Below are 14,939 nucleotides of genomic sequence, written 5' to 3'. Positions count from 1 at the left end.
ATAAATAAATAAATATATATATATATATATATATATATATATATATATATATATATATTGACACTACCTTTAACTTGACTGCTGCACAGGTCCTCGCAGCCACCCATGGTCACATTGGTCCCTTCAACCAGAAAAACACCATAGAACAACAAGTGATGACTCCCTTGCAGACACCATTCTACACCACTTGCAATAGCTGTAGTGTTGTGGCATTGTTTTCAATGAATGCATATTTTACTATTATATACTCTTTTGTTCATTACAAATGTCTTAAATACATTGAACAAATGTCTTAAATACTTTTAAGAGGAGAGCATATGTGTACTTTAAAAAAGTTAAATATTAAAAGGTGTTAACTTCTTTCTATTTTGTACAATTATTTCCCTTGATCATTTGTTTATTATTGTATAATTATTGGTACACACACACACACACCAATGTGCCATTGTTTAATTTTATTTCTTTATTTTTTTTTAAAAACATACTATTCATTCATTAATTTTGGGCAAACCAGTGGTAGCAAAGGAATGTATCATTCTGAAATAGTTGTGGTGTCAGTGCATTCTGCTTTAAATGAAATGTCAGCAGCTGTCTGTGGTCCTTACACTGAGCACTCTGCCTCTTTTTTTCAGGATGCAGACCCCAGAGTGCTGACCTTGTTCCCTTGCTGTGTGAAGCCAGGTGGTCACTTTATATATCCTCTTTTTTTTCTTCTAATGATAGCCCCTTGTCTGGCTCTTTTCACTCCTCCAGTTTCTAATGGTGGGAATGGCTGGGCTGTCTCGTATTATGCTGAGAATACTATTGTCACACAGTAGGATGTGTCACAGCCTCCCCTGACCCCTGGCTGCAAGGTCTCAGCCTGCCCCTGGGGGCAGCCCTGTTCTGGCCTCTCTCTTTATCCCTCTTTACACCTTTCCAAACCCTACCTCCTCCCTCTCCTCCACTCCCCTTACAGACTACTGCATCTTAAAGAGCAAACAAGGCTGGCAGTTGGGGAGGGGGATATCCTGGGCAGGAGGGGATGTGTCTGTAAAGAACATGAGGACAAGGGGGAGGGGAGACCCACAGCAACAGGAGAGGAATCATCTACTGAACTGGAAGCTCAGATCACCTCTGCAAACTAGGGTCTGACCCAGCTGCAACAAAGTATCCCCTTTACCTAAGGGATCAGTCCAGCCAGGATACATCCCAGAGGTAAGTTTTCTCAGTATGTAACTAGGTTCTTTTAGATGGTCTCTCTCTCTCTCTGTGGGAGTTAGCCTTGGTTGGATTGTGCTTTATATAGTTTCTGTGATAAGGGATACCTTAGCTCCTGTGCTGGGAAAGTCTGCAGCTCACATGTGCTGTGCATAATAGCAGCTACAGGCACAATTTGGGGGAGTTTAGGACATCCTGCAACTGAGCAGGATATAGCTTAAATTTAAAATATATATATATTTTTTGTTCATTATAATATAGTAAGTATACCCCTCCTCCCTTTGGAAAACTTATCTGATGTCTTTTTATGTGCTGGGAAAAGGAAAATGTTTGATTGGGAAGTATATTTTAAATATGATTGGTAGAAAATAATTGTTAATATGTAACAGCACTACGGAATTCGCTGGCGCTATATAAATAATGTAATAATAATAATAATAATAATAATAATAAAGGTTTTAGCGTAAATTCAGGGTTAACCATTTCAGAGCCAGTGACATGTCAGGACTGTCACTGTAGCCAGAGATGAGCCTCACCCGTGCTAGAAGGTGAAACATGCAATATGTTAATTGCTAGCTCTTCTGTGCTGTCTTTTGTTTTGTTTTTTGTTTGTTTTTTAATAATACTTTTAGAGTTATGCACTAAGCTGCAAGTTGCAAAATGTGATATTTTATGTACTGAAGGTGACGTGGATACTAATTTTGTGATTGCCCACTGATTTGTAGATTTAATTTAAGAACTGCAGCAATTTCTGTTTATGAACATAAGAATAGCAATGAATTCAATGAATTACCCTTGATTTCATAATCTAGGGATTTTTTTTACTTTTTTTTAGGTAACAAATTGAACTTCCCCAAAAATGAATTTGTTCCACTGACTAGCTAAGGAAGCAATGCAAATAAATACACAGAAAAGATAATTAAGTACCATATTTTTAAATAGAAATTTAGAATATATAAAAAAAAAAGCAACCGGCTGAATGTCTTACCCCCTTTTGTGTATCTTATCCTCCATTTAGTTTTTCTTATGCCCCTTTTTGTATATTATCCCACTTTAGTGTTTCTTACCACCTTTAATGTCTCTTCTTCCCTCTTTAGTGCATCATATCCCCCCTTCAGTGTCTCTTGTGCTCCCTTGTATCGCTTACCCCCTTGTGTCTCTTGAACTCCCCCTCTTGTGTCTCTTGAACTCCCCCTCTTGTGTCTTTCTCTCACTCCCTGTGTGCCACTATCAGACTGATTAAAGGGTAGATATCCTCACTTTAAACCGTGAGTCCATGCCACTTGGAGTGACTTTTGGGAGGACTCACGTCAATTGATGTCTGTGTTATAATAATTATTGGAATTTATATAGCGCCAGCTTATTCCGCAGCGCTGTACAATAATTCCCCTAAAACATTACAAAGTCACTCTAAGCACTACAGCCACTACATCTTTACAGCCTCCCCTTAAATAAAGTGTCAGCAAACACACCCCAGTTACAGTGTTAATTGGGTTCCTAATACCCTACAGTTTTTAGTGCCCACTACTCACCAATATAGTTCCAGGGTTTGCCCAATCCTCCTGAATTAGTTGCACCAACTGCCCCCATGCTGTGCTAATATACATTTTTAACACCTAGGGACCACTGTCCTGTCTTCATTTATTGTTGCCTTCGGACCTATTTCTTTTATTTGTTCATTCTGGTTGATTCGAGTATTGAATTCTGGAGTTAATTGGACCCCGTTAATCCTGGCATTTTAAACTGATGATGATCCAGTTTGGTTTTGCTCAGTTTCCATTCAATTTTGTTCAAACTGTGTTCATTGTAGATGATATAAAGGTATCATGCATTTTAGCTTTATTGGAGGAATCGTATTGATCTAATTGAAAATACTTTTTCGTTTTGTACAAATGCAATAAATAATGTAAATAGTGTGTATATCAATAGCTTTAGCATGTAAGCTCATTGAGCAGGGCCCTCACCCTCTCTGCTCCTGTGTGTCCAACTTGTCTGGTTACAAATACATGTTTGTTAGTCCATCCATTGTACAGCGCTACAGAATTTGTTGGCTCCATATAAATAATAATAATAATAATAATAATAAAGATGTCCAGAACCATGCGGAAGGTTATTGGGAAGTTCAGTACATATTAGATGCCAGCACCAATATAACGTTAAAATATACATTATAGACTAGAATGTGAGTGAACTGTGTGCTGAAAGCCAGAGATATCTCTACGTAATCTTCCTGTTGAAACACTTAATAAATACTTTTTTTTCTGGAAGCGTATCTATATGGTTATTAAATATATTACTGGGATTTTTAAAATGCTAACATGTAATCATGAATATGACTCATTCTACTTGGCTCTTGTGAATACTAGCCTTTTCCCTCCGTGAAGCAGATTCTGACCCTTGTCATCAGCAGAGGAGATGTAAAAACAGCTTTTATAACCTTCCATACGTGGCCTTTCATGTTCTGTTTGATACATTTCTTCTGCACTCTGATGACATCTCAATGGGGTACACAAAAAAGGCAAAAGAATCCCACACAAAATGCAAATGAAATGACCTTGTGCCTTTTTTCTTTCTCATTATAAACTGTTCTCTCTGTGTCTCAATGTCGTTTGTTTATTTTTTTTTTGCAAATCCTTATTTAAGAATTTTAAACTGTGTAATACAAAGTTATACGAATAAAATACAAGTGTACAGTAGAGAATAACAACAACTTGGGGCGAGTACACCCCCACACAAGCCATGGGCCCCGCAATTCTACATCAAAATCCAGAACATAACCATGCTCCCAGTGGCTATATACCAAGAGCTGTGTCTCTTTCTAACCTGTCTATCCATTCATAATTTTTTTTTAAATCCAGCTTAGTGACCTATTGACTAACAGGTATTCATTGCAAATAGTTTGCTGATTTGGAACCGACTTTTAGCATATTTGATGCTAATTGGCAGCTGAGTAATTCTCATTAACAGACTGCCTGTCAAAGATAGAGGTTAAGGGTCACTACTCAGCAGTCACTCAGCATCAAAGCTGCCATTACCTGGGTGAAAGCAAGAAGAAAGGCATGGATCTGTCAGTGGGGAAAAGTTAAAACATTTTGTTACTGGGTTAAAGGGACCTAGCATGGTGCAAGTGACCATATAATTCAGGAGGCAGATCACTTTCAGACCAGGAAGAGTCTTCTTCAATTGGAAGTCACTAATTCTGGCTTATAGTTTTTTTTCTCTTGTCCCAACTTTAGCTTAATGAAGCAGTTTTGGTGTATAGACCATGCCCCTGCAGTCTCACTGCTCAATTCTCTGCCATATAGTTGCTTAATCACTTTGTTAATACAGCCCTAGTCACACCTCCCGGCATGTGACTTGTACAGCCTTCCTAAACACTTCCTGTAAAGGAACCTAGATAGTTTAAGTACCTTTATTGCATTTCCGGTTTTATTTAGAATTTCTTCTCTTGAGTTGTTAATATCCTTGTAGATGCTGCTGGAGTCTCCTGTGTGTGATTAAAGTACAATTTACAGAACTTCTAAATTAAGTTAACATCTGATAGAAAAAAACAAGAACATTTTTTATTACAGGCTGTGTATCACAGTCAGGGGAGGTGTGGCCAGGGCTGCATAAACAGAAACAAAGTGATTTAACTCCTAAATGACAGTGAATTGAGCTGCAGGGGCATGATCTATACACCAAAACTGCTTAATTAAGCTAAAGTTGTTTAGCTTAATTAAGCCTAGGGTATTATGGTGCCTTTAATATTTGTTATGGTTAGATGCATACCTCCCAACATTTCAAATGGACAAAGATGGACACTTTAATTTTAGGGGGTTGACTGGGGATATGGCCGGGGCAACGTTGTTCTGAGAAATATTAGATGACTTACTGATAACAATTGATGTAATTTGGAAGAAGAGCAATGTATCTTACTTACACAGACTGATTTCTAAACACATTTGTTGTAGTTTAAAGACACATTACTGAGTATTACAGCTGAATTGTGCAAGGAACTATACTCCACTTCCTGTGAAAAATTAGTGAACATGTGCGCTTACTATTTCAAATAGTAGCATATTCTTAGTGATCCTATCATATAAAGATATGGGAATCCATGGATTGGTTAAAATGTCACCTTGTTCCTGGTTCAGATTGTTCGGAAAAACTGTTAGAGAAGTGAGTTATTTTTTAAATGTATTTATTCAAAAGTAAATGCATGCATTATCTATTTAAAGGAACTTTATAGGCACCCAGACCACTTCATCCCATGGTCTGGATGCAGTGTCCCTATATCCCTTGGCCCTGCAATGTAAAACATTGCTGTTTTAGTGAAACTCCCAGTGAACACTAAGACTGCCTCTAGTGACTGTCTATCAGAGTTTTACTCCATGAAACGATGCTGGACTTCGTCACACTTTGCATTAGGTCGTCCATCTTCTTCAAATCCCCCATAAGAAAGCATTGATTCAAGGCTTTTCTCTGGGGAGAGTATAATGCATGCGCAGTGCTTGACGCACACTACGTTCCCCCATTACCACTCACGTCGGAGGAGGTGGAGACGTAATGTACATCAAAAAAAAAATATATTCAGTTTAATTTTCCTTTTTTTTTTTTTAAATGTTTAATTTTTTATTTTTTATTTTTTTCACTGTTTTCTGTTTTTGGGCAACTTGTTCCACTGCAAGAGTAGTTTCATAGAGTACTTACTCTGCAAAATCTATATGGTGATTCTACTAAACAATGTTTTATGCATAGATCATGCTAGCTAACATACCAGCAAACATATAGCTATTCCTATTTATACCGGTATGAAACACGTGCACTGAGAACCATTGTTTATCTATAGTTGGTAATAGATCCCCAAGAGCCTTATGTTGATTTTGATGACCTAGTTTAATCAAATTCACTTTAAATACCTTCTCTGATTTTATAGCCGTAAAGTAAAATGAATGTCTCACTGCTACTTAAAATTCTGGTGAATATTTTCCATGTGAATTTGGCCAATATTGGTATCTTAGTGACTATAATGTAGAATTCTCAAGGATGAACCAGCAAATCATACACTGTTTTCTTTTTCGGCAACTTGTAAAGTTAGGAAAGTATGAAGCAAGTTAATGAAATAAAAGCTAATTAGTTTAACCGCTTCCCCTTTATATATGATTTGTTCCTCTATTTTTTTGGAACGTAATTATTAGGACAGTCTTAGCGAGGGTCTCTCAGAAAGTGAGGGGTGCATGACGGCTGTACTTATTAAAATTAAGTGTGAATGCACTTCTTTCAGCCACTTCAACTAAAAAGCGATCGTGGTTCTAAATCTTATGTATTGTAATTTATTGCTTTTGGCAAAACAGAGCTGGATTGGGAAAACGCAAATCCTCTATTGTGATACATTTATAATAAAGAACTATAACATCTTATTAAATCTCAAAGTATGGAATTAAATCAAAATATATCTGTCTATCTATCTATCTGTCTATCTATTATTGTTATTATTGCCATTTATAGATTCCGTAGCGCTTTACAATATTATGGGGGGTGGGGGTGGATTTAACTATAAATAGGACAATTACAAGAAAACTTACAGGAACAATAGGTTGAAGAGGACCCTGCTCAAACGAGCTTACAGTCTATATATCTGTCTGTCTGTCTGTCTGTCTGTCTGTCCATCCTTCCATTGTTAAATTAATTATTGTTAATTGCCACATTAAATTAATGCTAATTATAAGTACTCTATAAAGTTCCAAGTCAGTGAATTGAACTGAACAAGGATCATTTCTCATTAAGAAAATGTTTGAATTTAAGCCCAATTTCTATCTTTGCATGATTACTGTCTCAGTGTGAGTTGTAATGAGAATGAGGTGTCCCTTAAAGTTATTTAGCATTTTAGGATTTTACTGTAAAACTAAATGACACATCTTTGATGTATCTTTAACCTCTAGACACACATTTCTAGAGGCAATTTTTCCTGTTTTGCAAACTCTTTATACAAACTCGTTACTTATCTTCAAAATCTGAGAGTGAGGAATGTTAATGGTTTGTTTTCTTATTTAATATATACATGTCTAATATTTCTTCTTATCATTTGATTGAAGTATAACAGCAGACTGCAGAGCTAGGTATATATGGAGTAAAGGGATTAACGCAATTTAATGTGAGCGAATTAAACTGAGACAGTAGTTTATTACCCTTATGAGACACAAGGTGCAGATAAGGGTGTGTGCAAAGAGACTAGTGCCGTTGGTGAAAGGGAAACTTTTTTTGACTAGATTGTAGATGATATGGGCTCGGAGTTAGTAGAATGATTAGTATTCATGTTTAAGGAGAGGAAAATAGTGAGGGATTCAAAGATCACATTCAAATGGACACTCATCTCAATAAAGTGGTCTAGATGCAATGCCTCTGTACTTTTGTCTCTGCAACGTAAAGAAAACATTGTTTATACTGCAGGGTTTAAATGCCTCTACTGGCTGTCACTCAGTACAGCCACTAGAGGCGCTTCCCACCACCTCTATTTCAATCAAATGGTCTCAGAGTTCATCCGATTGAGATCATTGATATTGATAATCTCAGACAAGAGGCTGGTCATGCCGTAGAGAGAGAGCATCGTGGTGTGGGAGTAAAGATAAATAAAATACTTTTTTTTACTTCTTACAGGGAGGGGGGGGGGGGGGGGGGTCACATGACCTAATGCTATAGTGTTCATTTAAGTACTAGAGATAAGGGACAGTTTGTACAAACTTGTAAGTGAAAAAATTTTCTTTTTCTTTTTTTCTAACAAGAGATATGCCATGAGCTACCCATTACTTGGTAACAGGGACTGAGATGTCAGTGGGAGTAGAGTTATTTGGGAACTTGGTGAGTTAAGGTAACGGCATGGTTTGTGAGGTGAGCAGTAATATGTTATATAGACTGGGCTTGATTTAGTTTGGAGTCAGAATGACTTAAGAATGAAAATTGCCATGTTTGAGACAGTAAAGAATTAAAGATTTGTAGTATCTTGAGTGAGACATTGATTTATAGCACGTTGAATGTAGAAGTTGCGTGATTTGGATTTTCTCACAGTATCTGTTTAGAATGTTAGTTCAATATGAGATCTTTTAATAATTCAATCTAGAATGTCCGTATCAATGTTAGAATGGTGCTTCTTAGTGTCATGAAAGGGATGAGTAACATTCTTTGTGCAGCTGGTGTCCATTAAATACTCAGCATGTTTTTCGGTCTTGGTTTGATCATTACACTCCCTTGTGGTCAAGGCAGCCTGAGTATACTGGGAGTTATATCCAATGCCAGTTTGAAATACAAGGATGCTTGACGAGAATGGAACTAGTGTGGATGTTTTACTTTTTGTGGTGGAGAAAAGCACATTTTATCACTAATTAAAAAAATAAATAAATAACGAGCTACATTGAATGGATTTCAATTCTAATAATTTCATTAATTGCAGATACAATTTGGTTTGTGAATAAGATGTGGACCAAAGTGTTTTATATTCTTTGTCAGAAATGCCAGTCCCAAAAAGCAATAAAAGGACTGATTTTATACCTGGCGTTTGCTTTAAACCGGCTAGAGACTAATGATATGTCATTGACACCTCATCACAATCCAAAAAGCTTGTTCATTTCCTGACCACTTGTAGTTTCTGGGGATAATTTCTTACTAGCGAAATGGCATTCACTCTCACTAACACATGATGTCAATAGAATTCAACAAACACACTCACAGCACAGACCAATTTGTGTATATATATATATATATATATGTCTAGTGGTGGACGGTGCTATACAAATATACTCATTACTTATTTACATAGATTAGACTATAAATCAAAAGAAAAGGGTAACTGTGTTCAAAACGAATGTTTATTCGATTAATCAGATATTGTAGAAACAAGATATAGATCAAATATTATAAAGTAGACAGTTTTTCAAAACACTTTATTTTTCTGCGGGGAGGTGAGCTAATAAATATGTTATAAAAGTAGATTAGCCTATTCCATCCATTGCCTACATGTGTGTGAAATAAAACAGTGGCTCAATAATTCTACGGTATGTTTCAGTACAACGGGCCCCGTCCCCTGTGATTGGAAAACTTTCTTGAAAGCAAGTGAGCATGTAAAAAATGGACAGGTAGGAATTAGTCCTGTTTCACCAGATTTTGCACTTGCCCAGTATACCCTGAGATGAGATTTTAGGGGTCTTCCATTAAGTTGTTATTTGAGCCACAGAGCCAGCTGCCCATGAGATTAAGCATGGTATTGGCCTCTCTATCCAGGGGCCATAAATGGCTCGTCGAACCAGGCAGTGCGTTTACAATGCCCACAGGAGAGAGAGAAGCAAGAAGCCATATTGGCAGATGCTCCTGTAAAGGACTGTTTAAACAGGGGGATTTATTAAAATCTATAATTAATATCTATAATGTCAGAAAACCCCAGAGAGTAAAAGGGAATCAAGGAAAGTCGTGCTGTCTGTTACTAATAGTTTAATAACTCCTACTGCACATTGCATAGTGTAGGCTTAGCTGCCCGGTTCCCACCAGTCACTCTGTAGCTGAGACCTGAGATACTCATGCTGTGGCTAGTTGAAAAGTTGTGAAGCTTCCAACCGCAGGACTGGGGCTGTGACTCTGATGACTGATCTGATTACAGATTTCAATCTGTAATGGTTGTTGCTTTTGGCAAAGCAACTGTCTCACCTCCCTCATCCAAAATTAAAATTGAATTAAGATAAAATTTCACTGAAATTCTAACCCAGTTAAGAGATATACTAACATAAAGTAGGGACTAGAAGAGATTAGTAGCATTTTTCTTGTGTTTGAAAAAGCTTGGCAAAATGGTGGAGCTACATTTTGTCAAGGCCTATTTATGCCCTCTGCTGTAACTAGTTGGTAGAAAGACCATATTAAAGGCCAAGTATGATACGCTGCCTGTTGTATGGTTATCTCTGTATTCTACCCATCTCTGTATATTCTATAGGTATCTTTGTATTGTGTCCAGCTCTGTGTATTAAACGGGTATCTCTGTGTTATGCTCAGCTCTGTTGTATTGGTATCTCCTAATTTTACTGGATTATTTGTATTGGATGGGTATCTCTGTATTGTACCTGGCTCTGTGAATAGAGTATTTAATATGGGTATCTCTGCACACAGAGTTTTGTATGGGTATCTCTGTGTTGTACCTGGCTTTGAGTATTGTATGCATGTGTCTATATTATACCTAGCTCTGAGTATTGTATGCAGCTCTACAATGAGGGGTTGAGTACATGAGGTTAAATGGTTACTAAAACTCTTTACTTTTCTTTATCTTTTAAAAATAATATTTATTCTGGTCTATTGGGAACTATTGATTTTGTCTTACCCCCTTATTTTATTAAATACATCTATTAAATAGATTAAAACTTACCTTGAATGCGATGCTGAGTGAGGTCCTCCTCTTTTCATTTCCACGCCCCATCTGTTATCACATCGCGTCACCCGTGGTCCAATCAACGTAATTTTTGCACAGAATTGACAATAGTGTGCCAGCATTGAACTAGCCCCTGGCATAAAAGTATAGACTTCTCTCTATGTGACCGTTCCAAGCAGAAACGCTGCATATACAGATTCCTACTGCCATGACCATTTCTAAAAGGTGGTTTGTATGACAGACAGGTGCCACAGGTCAGAAGTTATTTACTACAAAGTAAAAAGGTTACTCCAACGTCCAGAGTACTTCTGCTTTTTTAAGTAGCCTTGGAGGACGCAGTGTGTGTAGAGTGGATGCAATGTGTTTGTGTAGTGAATGCAGTGTATATTTGTGAAGTGGATGCAGTGTGTGTAAAGTGGATGCAGTTTGTGTGTAGTGCGTGTGTAGTGGATGCAGCTTGTGTAGTGGATGCTGTGTATGTCGTGGATGCGGTGTGTGTAGTGGATGCAGTGTGTTTAGTTTTTGCAGTATGTGTAGTGGATGATGTGTGTAGTGTTTGCAGAATGTGGGCGTATATATGTGGGGTAGGATAGGGGCTGCGTTCTGTGGGAACATGTTTTTTTAAATTTTCTTTTATTTTCATCATTAATTTATTCATTTTATTCCCTCCTCCATACATGTAGCCAGGGAGGAGGTACATTACATTCCCTTGTGGTCTGGTGTAAAGAGGGGGCCCAGCCACCATGATATTCAGCTTTCGGCAGCACCTCTCTCCAACTCTCGCAAGTCCAGTCTGCATGTTGCGAGGAGCTTTGCCATGGTAACCCGCGGCAACGCCCTGACAGCTGGGGGCTTGCTAGAGTTAGAGAGAGCTTCTGGAAGCTGACAATCGCGTGAGCTTGGCCCCCTCTTTACTATACTGGCTGCCAAGGGCCTGCAGGGGCAGTGGTGCAATAATTTGGGGGGATTGCAGGGGCAGTGGTGCAAGAATAGAGCAAGCATTTTTTTTTTGTAGATCCCCTAATATTGTACAAGTTCCACAATGCTTTGTCAGCTGTGGATCTACAATTTGCCCATCCCTGCAGGGTTGTATCTAGCACTGAGAATGTTTTTGTATGGAGTATGTGTGTGTATGAATGTTGGCATTTGAATGCAGGTGTGCACTTGTGTGTAGTGTATACACTGCCACACATACTGATACACACACACTCACACGAACACACACTGACACACATACACATACAGATACATAGACAAACACACCAACGTACATGCAAATATACAGACACACAGATACACACACTGGCACATACACACACACTGATACATACACACAATGACACACAGATACACACACTGGCACATACACACAGCTTGACACAAAGACACACCAGGACACACTCTGACATACACACTGACACACACATGTCATAACTGCTATATTTGCAGTCACACTTCTGTTAGCATACCTTTTGTCTGCATGAGGCTAGCTCCGCCAGTCTCCCCCTCCCCTCACCGGCACACTTGACATCAGACGGGGGCTACTGATTTAAACTTTATTCGTTTTTTTAGCGTATGAGGGAGGTGGCTAAAGAATATTACCCAACAGGGCATTACTCATTTTGAAAAAGTTATGTAAGAAGGGTTGGAGTTACCCTTTGAAGGGGTTTTGTCAAATTGCAAGAGAGGAGTCTTACAGACCACCATTTTACAACTTCACCAGCGGTCATTGATCAAGTAATAGTCCATAATGTGACTTTGCAAATGGTAAATGTCTTTCAACTTTTTTTCAACTCTTTTTTTTTTGTGATTATTAAATGTGCGCACCGAGGACACAGCTGTTTGACTATTACTGAAATGTACACTTTTTATGGATACAAATGTAAAATCAGCTTGTATTGTTTTTTCCTCAGTGAATTTGCCGTATCACAAAGGGAGTCTTTTTCATTGGACAGGCAGAAGGAAACAGACTTTTGACTTGTTTGGTTCTCACGCAAACAAGGGCTTTGTGTGCGGGTTAGAGGTCGCTCTGTGAAAACCCCACAGTATATTAGGAAGATGCAGAGAAGAATTGCATCCGTTGTCATGAATGATCCCTGCCAGACATCAAAGACATAGACTTAACACTTATCTAAGAATGTCCTATGGCCTATGTCACGTAGAAGGCCTTTTGGTACCAAACAGAGATGTTTCAGTGGTGAGCTTTTAATAAACATTAAAACATTAAAAAAAATACTTTGTTGATAAAACATCAATTTTCTGTTAAATCACCAAATCCCTTTTAGTATACATAAACCAAATGAGCATTGCAATAAGGACTATGTATTACTTTTATTAGAGTCTCCCGTCTATAGAGTAATCTGACAGTGGCCTCGATGTATTTTTTGGAGACGTTTTTCAAGTGATTTAATATATTTGGCTAAACTTTTTAAAAGATGTAATTGGCCTGGATTGGCCGTGATTTTTTCTATGGAGATATCTGACTTTTCCTACAGGAGAAGACTAGTTGTCTGCAGGCACATGGGGGACCCAGAAAAGTTGTAAAAAACGTACTAAAAGACTTTGACTATTTACTGTGGGACCATGCTATATTACGACGCCACTACAGACTATACTACTATAACAAAAACCAAGAAATCAGCTTTGAGCAATATTACCTTTGGAGTCAGATCATGTAAACTAGAAGATACGCCAATATATTAATGATGTGAAAGTTGTTACAGGGGAAATAACAGGAAAAAACCGCAGAAGCCACACATAGAGATATGGACACAGGTCTTCAGGAAGTATTATTCACATACCGATCGGGTCTCAGATGAACTCCTGTTCCAAAATATCTGAGCGGCAGAAAGCATTGTGTACAGGACTTTTGTTAACAGCAAATCCCCTCCCATACAGTCAGCACCATTCACATTCCAATTTGGATCGACATTTGGATAATGGGCTGCAGCCCATGCAACTGGATTGGCCTGATTTTGAGTCCGGGCCGTTTCCTCAAGCACTTTAATAGCCGCTTGATTAATCCGGGTCCTTTCCTCACAATTAAATAAAGTTAATAATAATTGCTGGCAATCGGCCCAGGTGGGATTATGTGTTTGGATAATAGAAGTAACCAAATCTGTCATGACTTGAGGTTTGTCAGTATATGAAGAGTTATGAGTCTTCCAGTTAAATAAATCAGTCGTAGTGAAGGGGACATATACAAACACTGGATCTACCCGTTGTATTTGGCCATTTTCATCCACGTGTGTTGGGCCCGGTGTAAGTCGGAGGGGCATTTGGTAATGTCGGGGTTGAAGGGCACCAGTCATCTGTCGGGTTAATATGGGACTTCGGCAAGACTGTTTTATAATAAGATCCGGTCTAGGGGTAGTAAGGTAAGGGGAGTGAGGCGGATTAATTTTACCGGACGGAAGTTCAGTCAACAGGATATTGCGGGCCGGGCTGGGAGGAGCCTGACCAGGGACCAGAAATGACGTTAGTTCCGGATATATAGAACTAGTGGAGGTAGGTACCGGAAGGGGAGGACTCAGAGCGAGTGGGCTTGGCTCTGAACTAGATGCATGAGTGGGCAGGGACAATGGGAAAAGGGGAGTGGCAACTCCAGTAGCACCTCCTCTAACCTTAGAGGAAGTGTAAGGGGGTGGGGAGGGAAGTTCAGTCTCAGAGGGAGAGTCTAAAATGGTCGGGGTTGCGGCCCTGATGGAGAGACGAGTCCTAGCCACCATGAGGCGACATTGCTCCTCGTGGCATACCTTAATCCATTTAGGCAATTCTTCCACAATCTGTTTCCAACAATCAATATACGGAAACTGATCATAAAATTCAGGCCTACTAGATACAGCCGCGTGCACACATTGTACCAAAATTAGATCAAGGCTACCACGTGCTGGCCATGCGGTCTCCAAGATAGGCCACTCTCTACTACATAATGTAGTCAAACGTTTTGGGGACAATTTTACCCCCAAATCACAAACATTATATCCCTTTGCAAAATTGTTTAGCATACATGACAAGGGATCAACGATCTTTGAATCAGACGCACCCATACTTAGCAACGAAGTGTTGAATACAAAGAAACACAATACTCCAAACACACTTCCAACAGTCACACTCGTTTCCCTGGCAACAGCACCACGTGGCATAGTTGCTAGGCCAAACACACACACACACAGGATCCTCACACGCTCAACAATATCACGACGTCGCACACACAAGTAAAATCAAGACCCACCAAACACTATGTACTAATCAATGCAACTATTAAGCAAACCATACAATTATCCACACTATTAATCCACATAAACTAACTGATCACATAACATTCCAACAATTTTGTCACTACATTCAGTGG

The 14,939-nt window shown here is 38.7% G+C and overlaps 1 protein-coding gene across 1 annotated transcript in view; it reads left to right on the top strand.

Annotated features, from left to right (window-relative positions):
* The first annotated feature begins 1,127 nt into the window (after positions 1 to 1,127).
* Positions 1,128 to 14,939, top strand: part of GREB1 (growth regulating estrogen receptor binding 1) — a 161,566-nt gene continuing 147,754 nt past the window's right edge. Inside the window, exon 1 of the mRNA XM_063442160.1 lies at positions 1,128 to 1,197. The gene's annotated coding sequence lies outside the window, so the exon portion shown is untranslated. The remainder of the gene's footprint in view (positions 1,198 to 14,939) is intronic.

This window comes from Pelobates fuscus, chromosome 2 (genome assembly GCF_036172605.1).
Source record: "Pelobates fuscus isolate aPelFus1 chromosome 2, aPelFus1.pri, whole genome shotgun sequence".
In the NCBI taxonomy this organism is placed as follows: Eukaryota; Metazoa; Chordata; class Amphibia; order Anura; family Pelobatidae; genus Pelobates; species Pelobates fuscus.
This window is presented reverse-complemented; position numbering and strand designations above follow the sequence as displayed.